The following is an 18,646-nucleotide window of genomic DNA, read 5'->3' as shown; positions in this document are numbered from 1 at the left end:
CCAACATGTCAGTCTATGAAACCCTAAAAAGATGTGAGAGGCAACATGTGCCAAAATCTCTGAAATTCAGAACTGTGGGTAAATATATGGATGTTGCTATAGTTTTTATATTTGTGTTAGCATGAAAATGGGAAAACAAGTTTAATGTGCAAACTCTCACAAAGTATAAGATGAAACTTTGTCAGATAGCAGGCCAATCTAAAAGTGAAAAATCAGCACAATGATTTGTTGGAAAATCAGAAATCTCGCTTAAGATAATTTTTCAGGGTTTTTGTTCTATGCCAAGTTATTGTGTAATCTAATATATTCATGAAGTTAATTAACTTTAATATCTTTTGTATATATGAATATTTTCCAGTTTTTTTCATTTTTATATCTAAATATTTTAATACATTTCTACTGTCCCACCTTATTTTGAAAAATGTGTGGACACAAAAGGATAGTAAAGAGAATTATAACCTGAAGGTTTAAGGATTACCAACAGTGGTTTATGACTTCTCATCTGTTGTAGAATTGCTCAAATTATAACAATATGACATTTTATCCAAAACTAATGCCATTATCTATCAATAAAAGGAGTTTCCAATGGTAATGTTTTTAACAAATATCTAGATAATTATTAATCATGTTTAATAAAATTACTTCGTATTTTGTAGTTTCATGTAGAAATTTGAGGGGCTGGAGTTGTGGTTTAGTGGTAGAGCACTTGCCTGGCATGTGCGAGGCACTGGATTCAATTCTCAGCACTGCATATAAATAAATAAAGTAAAGGTCCATTGACAACTAAAAAAACAATTTAAAAAAATGTACAGAAATTTGATTCTTTCAAGTCAGTGGACCATCCCAATTTTAACTTTGTTATTCCTTTTTCTCATAAACGTACAAAATTTAACTATCACAAAAGGAAGCAATACAGTAGTCCACTTTTTCCACATGGGTTGTTGTAGTCAGCTTTTTCACTGCTGTGTCTAAAAGATCAGACCAGAACAATTTTAGGGGAGGAAAAATTTATTTGAGGGTTCATGGTTTTAGATACCTTAGTCCATAGGACGGCTCTGTTCCTTGGAACTTGAGGTGAAGCTGAACATCATGGCGGGAGAGTGTGGCAAAGAGAAACATCTCACATGTTGATCAGGAAGCAGAGAGAGAGAGACTCCACTCTTCAGATACAAATATATACCCCAAAGCCACACCCCAATTACCACCTTCTCCAGCTACACCCTATCCTTCAGTTGCCATTCAGTTAATCCCTATCAGGGGATTAATTCACTGATTAGGTTAAGACTCTCACAACCCAATCATTTCTCCTCTGAACTTTCTTGCACTGTCTCACATATGAGCTTTTGGAGGACACTTCATATCCAAACCATAACATGGGCAAAATAAGAAAAGCCCTTGATTCAGCAAAAATCACTAGATATTGCTATAGCTTAAGAAGACAAAAGATCAGTACGTATAATTACTTAATATTAAAATAATGGGTGCAGGAGTCAAGAGGCATCAGCTGATGGCAACTTTCCTCCAGTTTGTCCTTCCTTCTCCATATTTTTTGCTAGTTAATTTTCATCATTTATCAGTGGGACTGTTGGGGCAATGTATCTAAGATCTGTTTTGAATGAAAGGTATTTTTAAATTTTCTACACTGTACACTACTTGTTTTAGCATAAAAGAAATTAAGTAATTTCTGAAGAAAACAAATATAAAACCAGAACATATAATATCTACTATGTAGAAAACGTCTTAATTTTTCACCAAGGATGTTTTAAGCAGGAATTTTGGAATTTTTTTTTGCCTTTAGGTAATATATTCAGATTAAAGCAAGAATGAAAAAGTGAAAATTCAAAATCTCTATTATTTAAATAAATATTTTATTTAAAAGGTATTGAATTTAGTAAATATTTATTAATCAAAATTTTTTTTCTGCAACATCACTATCCAAGTAAACCAAATGCAATATTTAACATGCACCCAAAACCTAGCTGCAATAAGTTAAAATTTTAAAAAATGCAGGAAAACAGTGTAAAGCAATATCAAAAAATTTTTATACTTAGAAAATAACAATGGATAAACAACACAGAACTTACTAGAACTGCTTAAATATTTTTAACATAGAGATTTAAGTTCCACAAACAGCTTTGCTTACATCTTTTAGGAGAAAAGTCTCATTCATTTTTATCTATGCCTATATTATTTAATAGGCTACAATTTACTCGAGCTAAGTTTTTATTCTGAAATAAAATTTAAAAAATACCACTGAGATACTATGAAAGTGCTCTCTGCCAAATATTATCTTGCCCTAGTCATATTTAGGGCATTGTCATTAGTGTTTTGCTGTAGTTTTATTTTAACATTTTTTTTTTACCTTTGTTATGACCTTGGGCACGAATAAGCTCATTAAAAATTAAATTGCTTATTATAGCCTGGCATCACTTTCCACTTTGATCAGAAAGCACAATAGGTTCCTTGAGTGGATTTACCTATAAAATATTCTAGTAATGAGAACAGAAAAGGCAAGCTTAATAATCTTAATGCTGAAACAAAAGTTACAGAAATGCCACCAAGGGGAGATAATAAACATTTTAGGTGGAGAAAATAAACTATAGATTTGTGATATTAAAATTTGTTTTTCTAGTTCATTAAGTAAGTGTCACAACTTGAAAATCTAGTTACCTATTTTGGGTTATACAAAATTATATTCTGCCTCTATACATATTTTATTGATAATATGCTTTGCCATCAGCTCTCTCCTCCCTACCCCTAACAAACCTTGAATAATTTTGCTGAAAAAAAAGTAAAGTGGGTAGTATTAAAATAGTTTCTAAATTAGGTATCTCAATACACTGAAATCTTTATTCTTCTCTTAAAAATTCTGAGATTGTTATTTCACAGTTTTCATTATGCTCTAACAATTTAGGTTGGTGTAGCTCCATTCTTAGTGTTCTAGAATAATTTATAGTTTTCTACCTTTTTCAGCATATGGAGAAAGTAATAAAGTAAAAGCAGATTGGATCATAACAAAGGTTTACAGCAATTATATGTGAACTAAAGTATTCTGAAAACTTTTACTTGCTTTGAAACTCCCCCATACATACAGTACATCAACTCATTTTCTTTGGAAATTTAAAGGTTGGGATTTGATTGGATAGATGAACACGAAAAGAGTTGGTCATAAAACACATTATGTTTGTGTCTACTTGCTGTCCTTGAATGCAGTTATATCAACATGGAAAAAAGAAGTCTTTTCATGTTAGTTCTTTGAAAAGCCAGAATAAAATGTATTCTAATCAGAATTTAAATGCAGAATTATTTAAAGGAAAACTCCAAGAAATGCAAATTGATTGTGACAAAATATTTGGATTCATTAAAAATATATCATGGTCAGATCATTAATCCTTAAACATTAATCTAAATCCAGTATATAAAGACACAACTCCATTGTAAAGGCCTACTGGGTGCTTAGGAGATTCTAAGACATTAAAACAAATTTAAATTATTTTGATGCTATTATGCTTAAATCAAATACCAGAGATAAAATGCACTTCTTGATTATTTAATGAACTTCGACTTTTAACTTGCTTTGAATTTCAAATATAAGATAAAAGGAACTCGAACAAAACAAATAGTTGTCTTTCAGACATTTTTTTTTTTTTCCTTTTGGAACCACACCAGTTTTTCTGGCAGGATATATAGTTCTAGTTCTGAAAAAGTTAACTTAGGGTATTTCTTAGCATTAAAATTTGGGTCCATTTCTAGTTGCTAGTTCTCCTGTTTTCCAAAGTTTGACTAGTGTTTATTTTAGTAGTTTTATCATACACAAGTAGCAATTTAAAACTACCCATCAATTTTAAAATACTATCATACAGCAAAGGACAGAGAGTAAAGAGAAAACTAGAGACTTGGCTGGTGTTGTAGACCTAAAATTCATTTACACATGAGTTGTCCATCATCATCAGTTTTCAATGTGGGGAGTAGAGTTAGTATATTTTAGTGTATTTCCTTGTCCCCATATTGTATTTTAACTTTTATAATATCTCTTTATTACAATTAACACTCATTTACTTACATTCTTGTCTTTCGACTTTCAACCTTTGTCTGTGTTTGTCCCATAAAATAAATGAGAAATTGTCACATTTCTCAGTCAAAAAGTATATTTAGTTGCTGGCTCTTTAACATGCTAACAAATTGACTTGTAAATCCATTTTATTAGTGTACAGTGATGAAGGAAAAATTATAACATTTTAATAAATTTCTCAATATTTTAATATTACTTTTACTTACATGACATTAGCAAAAAAATATTGCTTTAAGGCTGTTTTTGTTTGTTTTTACTATCTTGTTTATACATCTACTAAGGTCTAGAATATTTTATTTCATTATATAAAATGTACTTTTTAGGCTACTTTATTACATACATTTTCCACAAATATAAATTAATCCTTAGGCATTTCCCCCCATTTTGATTTTACCAAAATGTTAAGGAATTAAAGTAACTAGACTGTGACTCATTTACCCTCCTTACCTGTGGGACATTCCTAGAGAAGGAAGGCAAGTGACCCAGGCTAATCTTCCTGAAAACATGCTGATAATTGGACCTCTTGGCAAATCGACTAATTATACTGTCATGAGGAGGGTTTTTATCTATGGAATGCTTAAGCAGACTGCCTGAGGTTTAGGGTTGCTTTTGGAAAGCAAAGCTAGAATCTTTGGATATTTGAGGCACTTTTGGAAATGTCATGCAGGCTACAACTATAGGATTCATAGACACACTTCTTGTATATGAGGCACCTGAGAAGATCTCTTTAGAGATTCCATTCCATCAGAGAATATATGACCAAGGAGCACATGTCCAAAAGGAAAAAGGGGAGTTGCCCTCAACAGCTCAGCCCACTACCTGCTACTATTGTGCAGTTGTCTGTTCCTTCGAAATTATTAGGAAATTCTTCATGAGAAATCTGATCAATGTGTGCAAATCTGATTTGACAATGCGAACTGCTTTTGTGTGACTTACACATAAAAATGTGAAAATACTTCATGCATTCACATATTATTTCGTGTTTCTTCTTTCTTCTGATTTTTCTGCCAAGAAAATCTCTTATAATTATTTTTTTCTTTCTGTATATATTTGTGTGTGTATAAACATACTGAGAGAAAAACTACTAATATATATGTGTATATAAATATATACATATATATGCACACATAATATATTCCTACCATGTGCCAAAACTTGTAAATAATAAATAAAATCATTGTAATTTATAATTTATATTTATATAAATTATATTTTAGTGTAGCCTGGGTGCAGAATAAAGGAATGTGGAGAACAGAAAGTTATTCTAATTTGACATACAATATAAGCAAATATGTAGATGTGTGCAGTTGTGAGCTACTAAGGTTTGGGTGTTATGCCTAACCTGATATTGATTCATTACCAGCAGTGAGGAACTATATTTAATTATTTATTTTTCAAGTATCATAGGCTCTTGCATGGGCATTGTAGAGCAAAGAAACTCTATCTGAAGATTGGAAAATTGTCAATCCATGCATTGTGAAGATGGATCATTTTGTGAAAGTATCTCCAATGGTAACTTGAAACACAGATAATGTACTAAACAAATCCTTGGGTTTAGTTGAAGAAGTCCAGAAATGAAGTGTTGGATACTGTTGGCTACATTTCACAGTATATTATAAGAGTCCAGAAGAACAAATCATTTATAAACAGTATTAAATAAAAAATCCAGAGTCTACATTCTGGGATTTGCAGGATAGAGTTAGGCGATCAATCATCATCTAACTATGAAAACAAAATTGAGAGCATCACACAGCCAAACAGAATAAAATCAGCCTTGTGGTAAGGATGGAACCAAGGTTACAGCCATCATGGCATCTGATTATCTGGTAAATAGTTTGGTAAAAAAGGAGTTCAGAGGAAAATTTATAAGGTACAGCTCTCCTTTTAAGTTCAAATTACCTGTAATTAAGGGTGGAAAGAGAAACTTTGCCCCCAAATAGTATGGCTATTGGCACATGACTAATTGGAAAAAAGAGTTAAAAGGTATTTGAGATATACCAACTCTGAAATGGTCTACCAGTGACTATCCTTAAGCCCCCAATTCCTTTGGAAAATATGCTTAGTCTCCAAGGAGAGACTTCCCTCAACTGCCTTCTTTAGATGGGAATAAGAAAGATATTTCAAAGCAACATACAGAGGGCAGAGTCAAGGTCTATGGAAAAGACTGGACAAGGAGGTCACCTTCCTCTCAGGCGATTTCAGAATAGTTATGGAAAAGTATCCATTCTGCAACTTTCATTTTTCCTCTTTTTGAATCAGTGTTCACCAAGGTTATCCTGTACTTTATGCACATCTTTTTAATTCTTTAATTTTAAGATCAAAACAAAATGCACACAGATATGATATAGAAAATATCCTGTGGTCTGGTACACTGATTCTGCTCCTAGATGTGGAATTTGGACTTACTTTTTGTGGCAGAGCATGTAACAGGAAGAATGTGATTTGTTTGTGAACAGGAGGGGTGTCTGCATAACTTTTTAAATTATCAATCCATTATCTCTTTCTTCTTATTGATTTGAGAGTTGGTGTTTTGACTGAAGTAGGATAAAAAATCCCTCAAAGCTATCCACGTTGCAGTCACTAGAACATGTGAATATCTTACAGTTCATGGAAACATGTACTTGTGAATTTTGAGATGGGGAGAGAATCCTAGAATCTCCAGGTGGGTTGATGTAATCACAAGGGTCCTTAGGAGGGGAAGGAAAGTAGGAGGGTTAAAATTCAAGAGGGAGATAAAAAGGACAGAAGCAGGAGAAGCAGGAGAAGCAGGAAGAGAGAGAGAAACAGAATGAATAAGGCGGTCACTAAAAGCTGGATAAGGCCAGGAAATTGAGTCTCTCACTTGACGATCTAGAGGAAAGGGAGCGTTATTGATATCATGATTTTTAGGAATTCTAATTGTAAGATGTAACTTTGTGAGATAATGTATTTGTAAGATAAAAATTATGATAGTTATGTCAGCCCTAGGAGGCATAAAATGACTTTCAGTTCTCATTCCTGTGGGAAATCATACTTGACTACACTGATATTTTCTCAATGATGTGACTTAAATTAATGGAACACAAAGGCATGAAGAGCCACTTCAAGAAATTTCAAGAAATTTTAGAAGGCACCACATGAGCTTTTATATTTCTCTGTCATGAGAACAGTATCTCAGATAGGGATAATGGTACGGTTTGAGCAGTTTGAGTCTTACCAAAGGTTCTTGAGCAGGAACTCATTCCATAAGGTGGCAGTATTAGAAGGTAGTTGTGGACATTTAAGAGGGCAGACCTTGTACAAAGTCCTTAGGTCACTGGAGAAGTGACCTCAGAAGGTACTGAGGCATCCATTCTCTCTCTGCCTTCTGACCTGAGATACAATATATGTTCATTCCTCTGGACATACTCCATCTTCTGCCATTTGCAAGGAACTCCTCACAAAACACAATTAATGCAGGAGCCATGCCCTTGAACTTAAAAAAAAACTGTCATCTGAATGTTTCTTTTCCTATATACAGAACCTCTGTCGAATATTTCTTTATAGTAATGCAAAGTCAACTAATACAAAAAGGATCATTAACCTGGGCTCCAGACTAAACACTATTGTAAAATTTTAGTTGAACAACAATAGCTCCAAATCATGAATATGAAATAAACCATTGCTATAATATTTTGTGTACTGTAAGATTTTAGTTTGGAAAGATATATAGTATAATTTGGACAGAATAGAAATATTTCTCTGAGTTTCTAAATATTTCCATACATGATCTGAATGAATTGCCACTCATATTTTTATTACCTCAGCACAATTGTTTAAATTTTTAATTATGTAGGTCTCTCTTCTCCTGCAAGAGAAGAGACAAAAAGAAAAAGCTGAAAACATTTTTCTCATGTTTCTTGAATGACAAGATTTCAAGACTTACCTTTTTTATTTAATAAAATATAGTTAGAATATTATGGAGAGTTAAGTTTTAATTAACTTTTTTCCTTTGATTCCATTTATCCAAATTCCTCTGTTTTGGTTCCTAAGAACAATAGTGTTCCAGTATTCCACATGAACTAGTTTGCACTCATTACAAGGTGATGTTTGGCCCACATTCTCTAACTGTAGGCAGGGTTTCTCTAACCTCTCATCTCACTGGCAGGTTGATGAGAACTATTTCTATAAATTTGTGGCATGTAATAAGCACTCCATAAAAACATAGAGGTATGGAAATAGCAGTTGTTATGTTATGGAAGCAGAGGTCAAATGATACTGCAGAACCATTTGAGTTTGAGGATATAGGCATGAATGTATAATGAATCAGCTTTCATTTTGTTTGATGGGAATTCTCTTATTTTTACAGATTGTCTAAAAATAAAAATAAAGATACAAGCTGAAGTTCATGCTTTCATTATCTCTACCCTGTAAAACCATTGCATTCCATTTTAATCTTTGTTATACTTTGAATTCTAATTTTAATTTGGTCTGCATGTGAAACGAGAGATAGCTTCCACTGGAAATCTAGGATTTTCTCTAGTGGTAAACACAGTAAACAATAAGAAGATACAAGTACTGCAGAAGGAAATCCATGCCATGCTTTGGTGGTGGGTGCTTATAATCCCAGGTACTCAGGATCCTGAGGTAGGTGGATCACAAAGTTGATGCCAGTCTCAGCAATTTAGCAAGACCCTATCTCAAGATTAAAAGAAAAAAGGTGGGATGTAGGGATGTTGCTCAGTAGTAGAATGCCTGGGGTTGAACCACCAGGATGCAAAAATAATAACAATGATGGAAGGAAGGAGAGAAGGAAGGAAGGGAAGGAGGGAGGGAGGAAGAGAGGGAAGAAAAGAAATCTATGTGTGAGTAAATGCAAAAGTAAAGAAACAATAGAATTTGCTTTTGATGAAGATGGAATAACAAAGGCCAGGTTGAACATAGCTCTTTCCCCTCACAACTATATAGCAAAAGAAAGAAAGTGAAAGTGAAAGAAGGAAAAGAGGAAGGAAGGAAGAAAAAAGAATATATGTCTGTATTTATGCAAACTTACATTTTTGTGTTTTTAAGTCAGTCTCAAATATGCTCCAGATTCTCATAATTGACTGTATTCTTCTTCCACTTCTTTACTTTCCAATCACAACGCAGCTCTGCTGGTGACTTGTGGGGTGTGCTTCAAGGACAAGGAGGAGAATGCATCCCTAAGGACTGTCTTGAGCTGAGACCTGAGACTCACTTTCATTAACAAATGTTAGCCGTGCTGATGGAAAGTGACTTCAACAGACTCAATCAAGTTGAAACTGGTTTCTTATATTTTTGAATTCTTTCATAAGAAGAATGTTCTTTCTTTCTTTACCGAAAGAGGATACATGTGGAACATGCAAAGACAAACAGCAACTCATCTGACTTCAGATGAAATTGGTAGAGGCACATTTGACATATGTCTGTCAGTAAGAAAAATAAATGTTTGCTGTTGTTTGCCACTGGGAGACTGGGGTTGTTGCATTTAGAGGATTGACAAAGCAATAGCTCATTCAATTATTGAATTATTTTCTCATGTCATTTTATCTCCTGGGAATGTCTCTCTTAATAGTCCCTTAAATGATTAGTCTATTAAATTCTTTTTTCTAACATTAAATTCATCATATAAGAGAAAAATTACCTCTCACTTATTTTGATTCATATTGGCTTGGAATAGTGTTTTATAAGTTTTTATTTTTCACCTTTTTGCCTCATATCACTTTCAGCATTTTACCTTTTGAACACCTATTTGCTAAATTAAGCTTATTGTTGGGGTGGTAAGAATAATTTTTGGTGTAATATTTCATTTTCAGTTTTTTATAATTGATGAGCTTTAAAATTATTGGGATTAGTTTCACATTCTGTTAGTTTTACTCCAGTTTTTCATGTAATTCTAAATTGAAATTCTTTGATTTCTGTTTATTATTTCCTCATGTATTATGTGGTTTCCTAGTTGTCTCTTCAGTGTTTTTTTTGTTTTTTTGTTTTTTGTTTTTTTTTTGGTTATGGATTAATTTTACTCTGTGACGATTTAAATATAACTTCACATTTCCTGACACTATCATTCTCTAGAAGCAAGGAAAGGCCAGAAGAGAATAAGATGAAAAAAATACCTGAAAATCTTCATAAGCAAATAACTGAGATGTCAAGATTGTAAGATACATACCAAGACCAAATGTGATAAGGGGTGTTGGGGTGAAAGGAAATTCCAGTTCTCCCCTGAAGATGTTTGCCATGGCATGCTGCAACTTCCCTTATAGATGCCAAATCCAGTCTTCAGAGGAAGATATGACTTGTCCAAGGTGAGAAGTCTTACAGGAGCACTCCACATGAGGCTGGTGAGTATATGCAGTCCCATCCAAGAAAATGTGTTAACTCAGTGCTGAGCAGAAATAGAAAAAGTAAATTCCCTTGAGTGTTTGATGATAGAAGTGGAGATGAAGAGGTTAAAAACCCAAAGTGGAATTACATGTGTACCTCACAAGCAAATATTTTAATTCAAAGTGTCCTAAAATTGATAGGGCCTTTCTAATATATGTAAGACATCACTGAATCAATGCAACTTCAACTCATTTTGAAGGAATTTGCTCAAGCAAATAATTACAAAGAATATGAGCAGTGTACATTTTTTTTTAAATGGGACACTACACATGAAAGGTGACAATAATTTGGATAGCAGAATTAGGCCTTCAAAAATATTACATAATAAAGTCATGGGAATAGTTAGGTGCAGTGTTGCACACCTGTAATTCCAGGGGCTTGGGCAGCTGAGGCAAGAAGATCCCAATTCTGAAACCAGCTCAGCAACTTAGTGAGGCCCTATCTCAAAATAAAAAATAAAAGAAAACTTGGAATGGAACCACCATTTGACCCAGTTATCCACTCCTTGATTTATGTACAAAGGACTTAAAATTAGCATTCTAGAGTGATGCAGCCATTACAACATTTATTGCAGCTCAGTTCACAATAGCCAAGCTATGGAATCAAACAGATGAATGGATAAAGAAAATGTGGCATATACTCAAAATGAAATATTACTCAACCATAAAGAATGAAATTATAATATTTGCCAATAAATGGATGGAACTGGAGAATATCATGCTAAGTGAAATAAGTCAGTCCCAAAAAACCAAAGGCAGAATGTTCTCTCTGATGTGTAGATGCTAACCCACAACAAGGGAGGAGAAGATTAGAAGTTCACTGGAGTAGACAAAGGGGAATGAAGGGAAAGAAGAGGGGGCATTGGTAATAGAAAAGACAGTAGAATGAATCAGACATCTTTTCTATCCTTATGTATGAATATATGACCAATATAACTCCTATCATATACAACCACAATAATGGAATCCTAATTGGAGCAAGTTATTCTATATGTGTATAATGAATGTATAATATGTCCAAATATACTTTACTGTCATATATATCTAGAAAGAACAAATAAAAAAAAGAAAAATGGCTAGGTATATGGCTCAGTGTTTAAGTACCCCTGAGTTCAATCCACACATATATATCATAGGAATATAAGAATATTCTATTCAACATGTTTTCATAGTTTCAAAAATATGACCAAGAAACAAAAATCCACAAAATAAACCCAGATTTTAGAGAGGACTAAATATTACTAACAGAAATGTGTATATTTGTATTTGTACATCTGTATAACTCAAAGAAGTTTAAATTGATTATATCTAAAAGAGAATCAGTGACTAGAAGAAAGACACAAAGAAGTTAACAAAGACATGTTCTAGAGAGCGCAAAAAACAACATTTTAAAGAAGCAAAGAACATATAGAATAAAATGAGCAAGTCTAAGAGAGCAACTTGAATGTCTAGAATGATAAAATACACACATAGGAGAACCTCAGAGTATTTGGTAGTATATGGACTGAGAATTAAAAGGTGGTGATATTGATATTCAGAAAATGACAGTGAATCTCAATTTCAATAACTGAAAAAAAGCTACACATACACATACCGTTGTAACTGAAAACCACAAATATCTGAGTATGTTATAAAACATTTAAATAAATATTCTGATTGTCCATGATAGTCTCAGAATTGACTCTAAAAAACACAAGTTATCAGGCTACCATGAAGAGTGCACTGAGAAATATAGTTGTCACTTTAAAATTCTTTCATGTTTAAGAGAAATTTCTACCAACAGATCTTCATTTAAAAATAAATGTAAAGAATATACAGTAGAAAGAAAGAAATGTTTAATCACAGATGGAAAGTCTGAACAAAGGAAATATTCACAGACCAAGTAAATGGTAGAATGTGAAAATTTCTAACAAAATGGCTATATGAAAAGAAATGGAAAATTTTAAGTGTGAGGTTAAAAAAGATGGAAATATTTGTGTGGATATAAATTATATATATGCAGAGAAATGAGATCAGAGTTATAGGGGTCTAGAGGATCTAGTTTTAGTTATAAAATGTTAAAGATTACACATTCAAAATAAGAAAATAGAATGTGAAAAATTCATTTTAAATCAAAAAGACTTCAAGAAAAATAGAAGCAAACAGAACAGAGTAAAAATCTTAGGATTGATAGCAGTGTATGAATAAGCACACGCAGCATATGTGGTCTAATTGATCTTGTTAAAAATGAATGATCGACCAGGTGTGGTGGCACATGCCTGTAATCCCAGCAACCTGGGCAGCTGAGGCAGGAGGATCACAAGTTAAAAGCCAGCCTTAGCAAAAGTGAGGCGCTAAGCAACTCAGAGAGAGCCTCTAAATAAAATAGAAAAAAGTGCTAGGGATGTGGCTTAGTGGTTGAGTGCCCCTGAGTTCAATCCCTGATAGAAAAAACAAAGAATGATCTTTAGTGAATTAAAAACTAATAACCTAGTTGCTTTGAGGTCAATTGCTAACCAAATACCACATAAAATTTGTGAAGAAATAAAAATGAAGAAAAATTATGCTGGGAAAATTGTCAGTCAAAGAAAATTTGATTTGCTGATCGTAGTAGCATATAAAAGTGAATCTGAGGCAGACGAATTACTATTCTTACTGGGATTTTTTTTGTTTTAAAAACAAAAAAAGTCATTATTTTCAATAAAATGTACCTTTAATATCATAATTTGAAACATAGATATCAAAATTTTACAGAACTGTAAGAAGAAAATGACAAATCTTTTCTCATACTAAGATATTTTGACATATTTCAGGGACTAATGAATAGAGATAAATACAGCAAAATTGATTAAAGTATTTCAAAAACATGGCAAAAATGTGCTCTATAATTTAAAAAATATGATAACCAGAGAATATGTCTGAGAAACTATCTAATAAATTACAGAGCTATTTGAAAAGAATCATAATGAAAGTTTGTGAAATAAAAATTAGTGACTTGAAATCTAAAAGAAACCATTGGGGAATTTCAGAATTAACATATTTGCTGATTTTTCTTGATGGATATTCAATATACAAGTCAACTGCAGTTTTATACACAAGAACCATCATTTTTTTAATGTAATTTGAAATTGAAAACCTAAGTAGGACTTAGACATGTTTATCCTTGAATATTTTATTTGCCTATTAATAACGAAAACTACTGTGTTGAATATCTGCCTTAGGCAGCTTATAAAAAGTACAGCATTAAAAACTTTGAGAAAAGAAGAAAGGAATTAATATAGATTAATGTTGAAATCAATGAAGAAAAAATACAACAGAGAGCATCAACAACCTCAAGGATGCATGAGCATGGACATCACATTCACTTTTTACTTTTATTTTAGTTTTTAATTATTTATTTTTTACTAACTGCATTTTGATTCATTGTACACAAATGGGGTGCATCATTTCTTTTCTATGGCTGTGCACAATTTAAATTCATACCATTCATGTAATCATACATGTACATAGAGTCATGATGTCTGTCTCATTCCATCATTTTTCATACCTGCCCCCTGACCCTTTTAATTCTCTATTCAGGAACTTTCCATGCCTCTAAACTCAAGCTTGGTCTTGTGACTTATTTTGGCCAAAGACTGGTGCACAGAAATGACTGGGAATTTCTGGGTGGATTCCTTAAGACAGGTGACCTAGTTTTCTACTTAAGCCCCAGTGATGATCAATGGTGTTGGTTGTGGAGGATAGAGGATATTACATTCACCTATAACCTAATGAGAAGATCAACAATTTTTAAAAAAAGTTGAATTGCAAAACACAGGAAGTGTAGTAAATTCAAAGTACTTCTTTTAAACCAATTAAATATTGGGGTTTTTATACCTGTAGCATACCCTAGCCTATTATATTGATTCCCTGAAAATATTTGTAAAATATACAGTCTTGGCTAGTCATAAACACACACTTATAAATACAGAGAAAACACATAAAAAGTTCTATATATATGTCTTTTTTTATTAAAAAAGAGAAACATAAATGCTTCAGAGATTAAAATATAATTAATAGATATGGTAATTATTGTGCCAATAAATGTATAAAATGAAAAAACTTCAAAAAGGATCTACTGAGATTGAGACAAGTTTCATTCAAAAGACAGGACAATTCACTATCAGTTGAAGAATTTCAGCTGATAGTTGGAAATCTTTACATAAATTAAATATCATATCCAAGTTGCCACAAAAGCAAGTTACCAAATTGTCAAAGAATAAATAATTCCCATCTTACATACACTCTTACAGAGAATTTGTTAACTTACTTTATTTAATACAATTTTAATACCAAGCAAAACATGACCAGGAAAGTAATAGCAGCAAGGAAATTACTTCTCATCCTAGTCATTAGTACACTGCACAGTATTAGCAAAATGAATCTAGCAGTGAATTTAAATAAAAAGTAAACCTGACATAGTTGAGTTGATTCCCATTAATGGATAAAAGAAGGAAACTAACGTATGATATTATCTCAATAGATTAAAACAGGCTTTTGGTAAAACTTTGTCACAAATAAGTTATTAGAGATTTAAAATTGAATGTGCTAATGAAGGGGTATCACAATACAATAAAGCAAATACAATTTTCAATGTAAGAGTATTAAAAGCATTCAATTTTAGACCAGATACTTGTAACCACTTCTATTTCACATTGTGCTAGATGCCCTCAAAATAAAGATGAGAAACAAAAGAAAATTAAAATGAAGAAATGAAAACATCATTACTATGGTTTGAATGAATGTACCTCAACTCCATATGTTAAAATCATCTTCTGTAGACCTTTAGAATGTGGAACTATATGGGAGATCCTTAGGTGGTTGTGGGACCCTGGTATCTTCCTTTTCCTGCTCCCCTTTGCTTCCTGACCGATGAGATGAGCAGTTTGTTCCACCACATGATCCTGGTCACTTTGTTAGAGGCCAGAAGCAAAGGAGCCTGTCAATCATGGACTGGAACTTCCCAAATCAAGAAATAAAATAAACCTTTTCTCTTTATAAGTCAGTTGTCTCAGTGTTTTATTATAGTGACAGACAAATGCCTAGTACAATCATTGTTTATGAATTATATGAATGTCTATGCAGAAAATACAAATTAAGTCATAGGGAAATTTTAGAGTTGATATGTTTGTAAGTTTTTCTGAGGCATGTCAATAAACAAGATTTCAGGTTTAGGTACAAGGAACAATAATTTTTATGAGTAATTTATAAATGACTGTATTACTTATTACCCAAGATAAGATTAAACATAATGAAGAATATTTGTCCAGAATGAAACTTTATTAAAAGACATTGAAGCCAGAATAAATAGAGGGAGAAGTTAATCATGATGTTGATTGTAAGATTCAACATGGTGATAGTGTTGTTTTTCCTCAAAATGAACTAGATGAATATAATCAAAATCAAAACCTCAGTCATATTGTTTTAAGTCAATAAGTTGATTCTAAAATTTATATGAAAGGACAAAAGGCAAGAAATAGCTAAGACCAGAAATTTAAGAAAAAGGAATTGCTAAAAGTATTAAAACTGATATTTTGGCAAGAGAAAGGAGAAAAAACATGTTCAGAAGATATTATAGGAGGGTATTTCCTTCTCCGAGGATGGTGAGGATTTCAAATGTAAATGGCACACACCATAATGGAAAGTATTCATTATCTCCACTGTATCACATTTTGCAAACTTCAATTAAAAAAATCACCATATACCGAAGGGTTGGAATGTAGTACAATCGATACTGTCATTGTACACAGATGGTTTTGGAGAATGAACTTTTACAATCATGTTTAGAAATATCTAATGAAGTTAAACTTAAGTGTTTTCTATGGTAAAATCTCTACATACAGCCATAGCTACATTGAAAAAAAATTAGCTGCCTAGATTTCTATTAATAGAACAACAGTAGAATGAATGATTAAATCATATTGTAACTATAGTGCAAAATACTATATAGCAGTAAAAGTAAATGAACTAAAATTGTGTATATAAACATGAAAGAGTCTGAAAATGTAATACAAATTTAAAAATTGAATCATACAAAAATATAAAATTCCATTTATATAAAGTATGAAATAATGATATATAAATACATAGATGGTGTCCATAGACAAATATTCAATGATACCATAAAATTTGGCAAAGCAGATTAAGAATTCAAGGTTATGATTACCTCCTGATGGGGGAAAGTGGAATGAGTCAAGGTCAAAGAATTTCCAAGGCGAGGTATGTTCTATTTCTTAATTGGGAGTGGAGAACATGAATGTTCATTTTATTGGTATATTTTAAACTGTGTATTTTTGCCAGTGTACATGCTCTTAAAATATTGAACTTTGCAAAATTAGATATTTTTAAATTTAGAAAGGTTAATTTATAGATATAATATTTTCTTCTTTTCTTCTTCCTCCTTTTTTTGACCTGTTTCTACATTTTATCTTGTTGATATTAGTACCTATTATGTTCACTCTCAAAGTAAGTTTCAAAATTTAACATATTTATGTTTATCAAGTGCTCCCAAACACTCACATCTTGTTTATTTTTGTAAATCAGTATCTATTTATAAAATAAGAGTTCTTTTTTCTTCCATATCTATGTTCAATAAACTTTCTGGGGCTGCTGTGAATATCTAGTGATGCCTTTAAATGATATTGTGAAGTGCTTCAGTTACAGCAATTTGGGCATATTACCTCATACTATTCTCCATGCAGTGTTGGAACTGAGGAATCTATCAATCTCATATTTTTTTTTTCTTTTCATGTGAACCATTTTTTTTTCTTTCAGTGCAATTGTCAATGGTATTTTTAAATTTCAGTAGCATGTGTATAGGGCATTTTGTCATTTTCCCCTTCTGAAGTTGTCTGAGTCAGCCATTTCAGAACAGTGTTAGACATTTATGAGTCAGTTGCAGCATCTCCCAGAATTTAACAACAGCTGTGGTGGCTAGTTTCTTAGTGTCCTCCAGCATCCTGACTCAGGTGCCTCTTGCATTTCTTGGCTTCCCATTTTTGCTCTCTCTTCTCTGTAGAGACAATCAGATGCGTGTTCTGCAGAGGTCCTCAGCAGGAATGAGCCCGAATTGCTCAATGACAAGCCATCTTCCTTCTACACCATCTCCTTCACTTCTTGCTTCGTCCTACACCATCTCCTTTACCACCTGCACCAGTTGTAGGGGAACACAAATACGAAATTTACATTTGACTTCCACATACCTGGAAAGCTCCACCAGACATTTTTTCCATACATACTTACTCCTTTCCACTTACCATTCCTTTCTTCAGAAACTCCTATTAAGAGATTGTTCAGATTGGACCCTTTATGTTGACTATTTTTCTTATATTATCTTTCTATACCTTCAACATTATTGGAAGAACTTCTGAATTCCTTTTCCCAATTTACTCATTTTCTAAAGCTCATAAGAATTTTCATTAAAAAAATGAGTTTTTAATATCTGATGTAAGGTCTGACATAATGTAATTTGTACTGTGAACATTATTTTAAAAATAATCATTTGTCAAAAAGAAAAGTGATGATTGAATTTATTCCTGTCAAAAAATTATTGTCTCAATCTCATAGACTGCTTAGAAAAATTAACATCCATAATTATCATAAATTTTTCAATTATTAGAGATTTCAGAATTTTCTCAAATATTCTATTATAATCTTCACATGCACACACATACACAGAGACACATCCCAAGCATATACACTTTTTATATACACAACCACACTAAATTTTGTTTTCCTGGTCCTGACAGCAATTTTTCTGAATAACTAAAAAAAAAAAAAAAAAATTATCCCAAAGTTTTATGTTTGGATCATTTTTAGATGATGTCCCACTTAAAATTATAAATAATTATATGTATATATGAAATTATATACCTATTTTAATTGACCCCAATTAAGATATATTATATTCTGTAATTTTGACTCTTTATAAGGAGTATACATTTTTGTAGCTCTAATTTCAAAGAACTACTTTGAAACATAATTGTACAATTCTCCTTTAGAGCTTCAGAAAATTCATTAGTAGGAAAAAAGATGAAGAGTCATACAGTTTTTCCTATTGACTTTCGAACTAAGTTACCTGTGAACTCTTGTCCTTACTGTGCATCTGCCACTGATTATTTTAGTAGCCTTCACTATAACCTCTGGACTTCTCTATTTCTCATCTAAATTATGGAGATAATACTTATTGCTTCACAGT

The sequence above is a fragment of the Sciurus carolinensis genome, chromosome 4, assembly GCF_902686445.1.
Source record: "Sciurus carolinensis chromosome 4, mSciCar1.2, whole genome shotgun sequence".
NCBI lineage: Eukaryota > Metazoa > Chordata > Mammalia > Rodentia > Sciuridae > Sciurus > Sciurus carolinensis.
Note: the sequence above shows the minus strand (reverse complement) of the source record.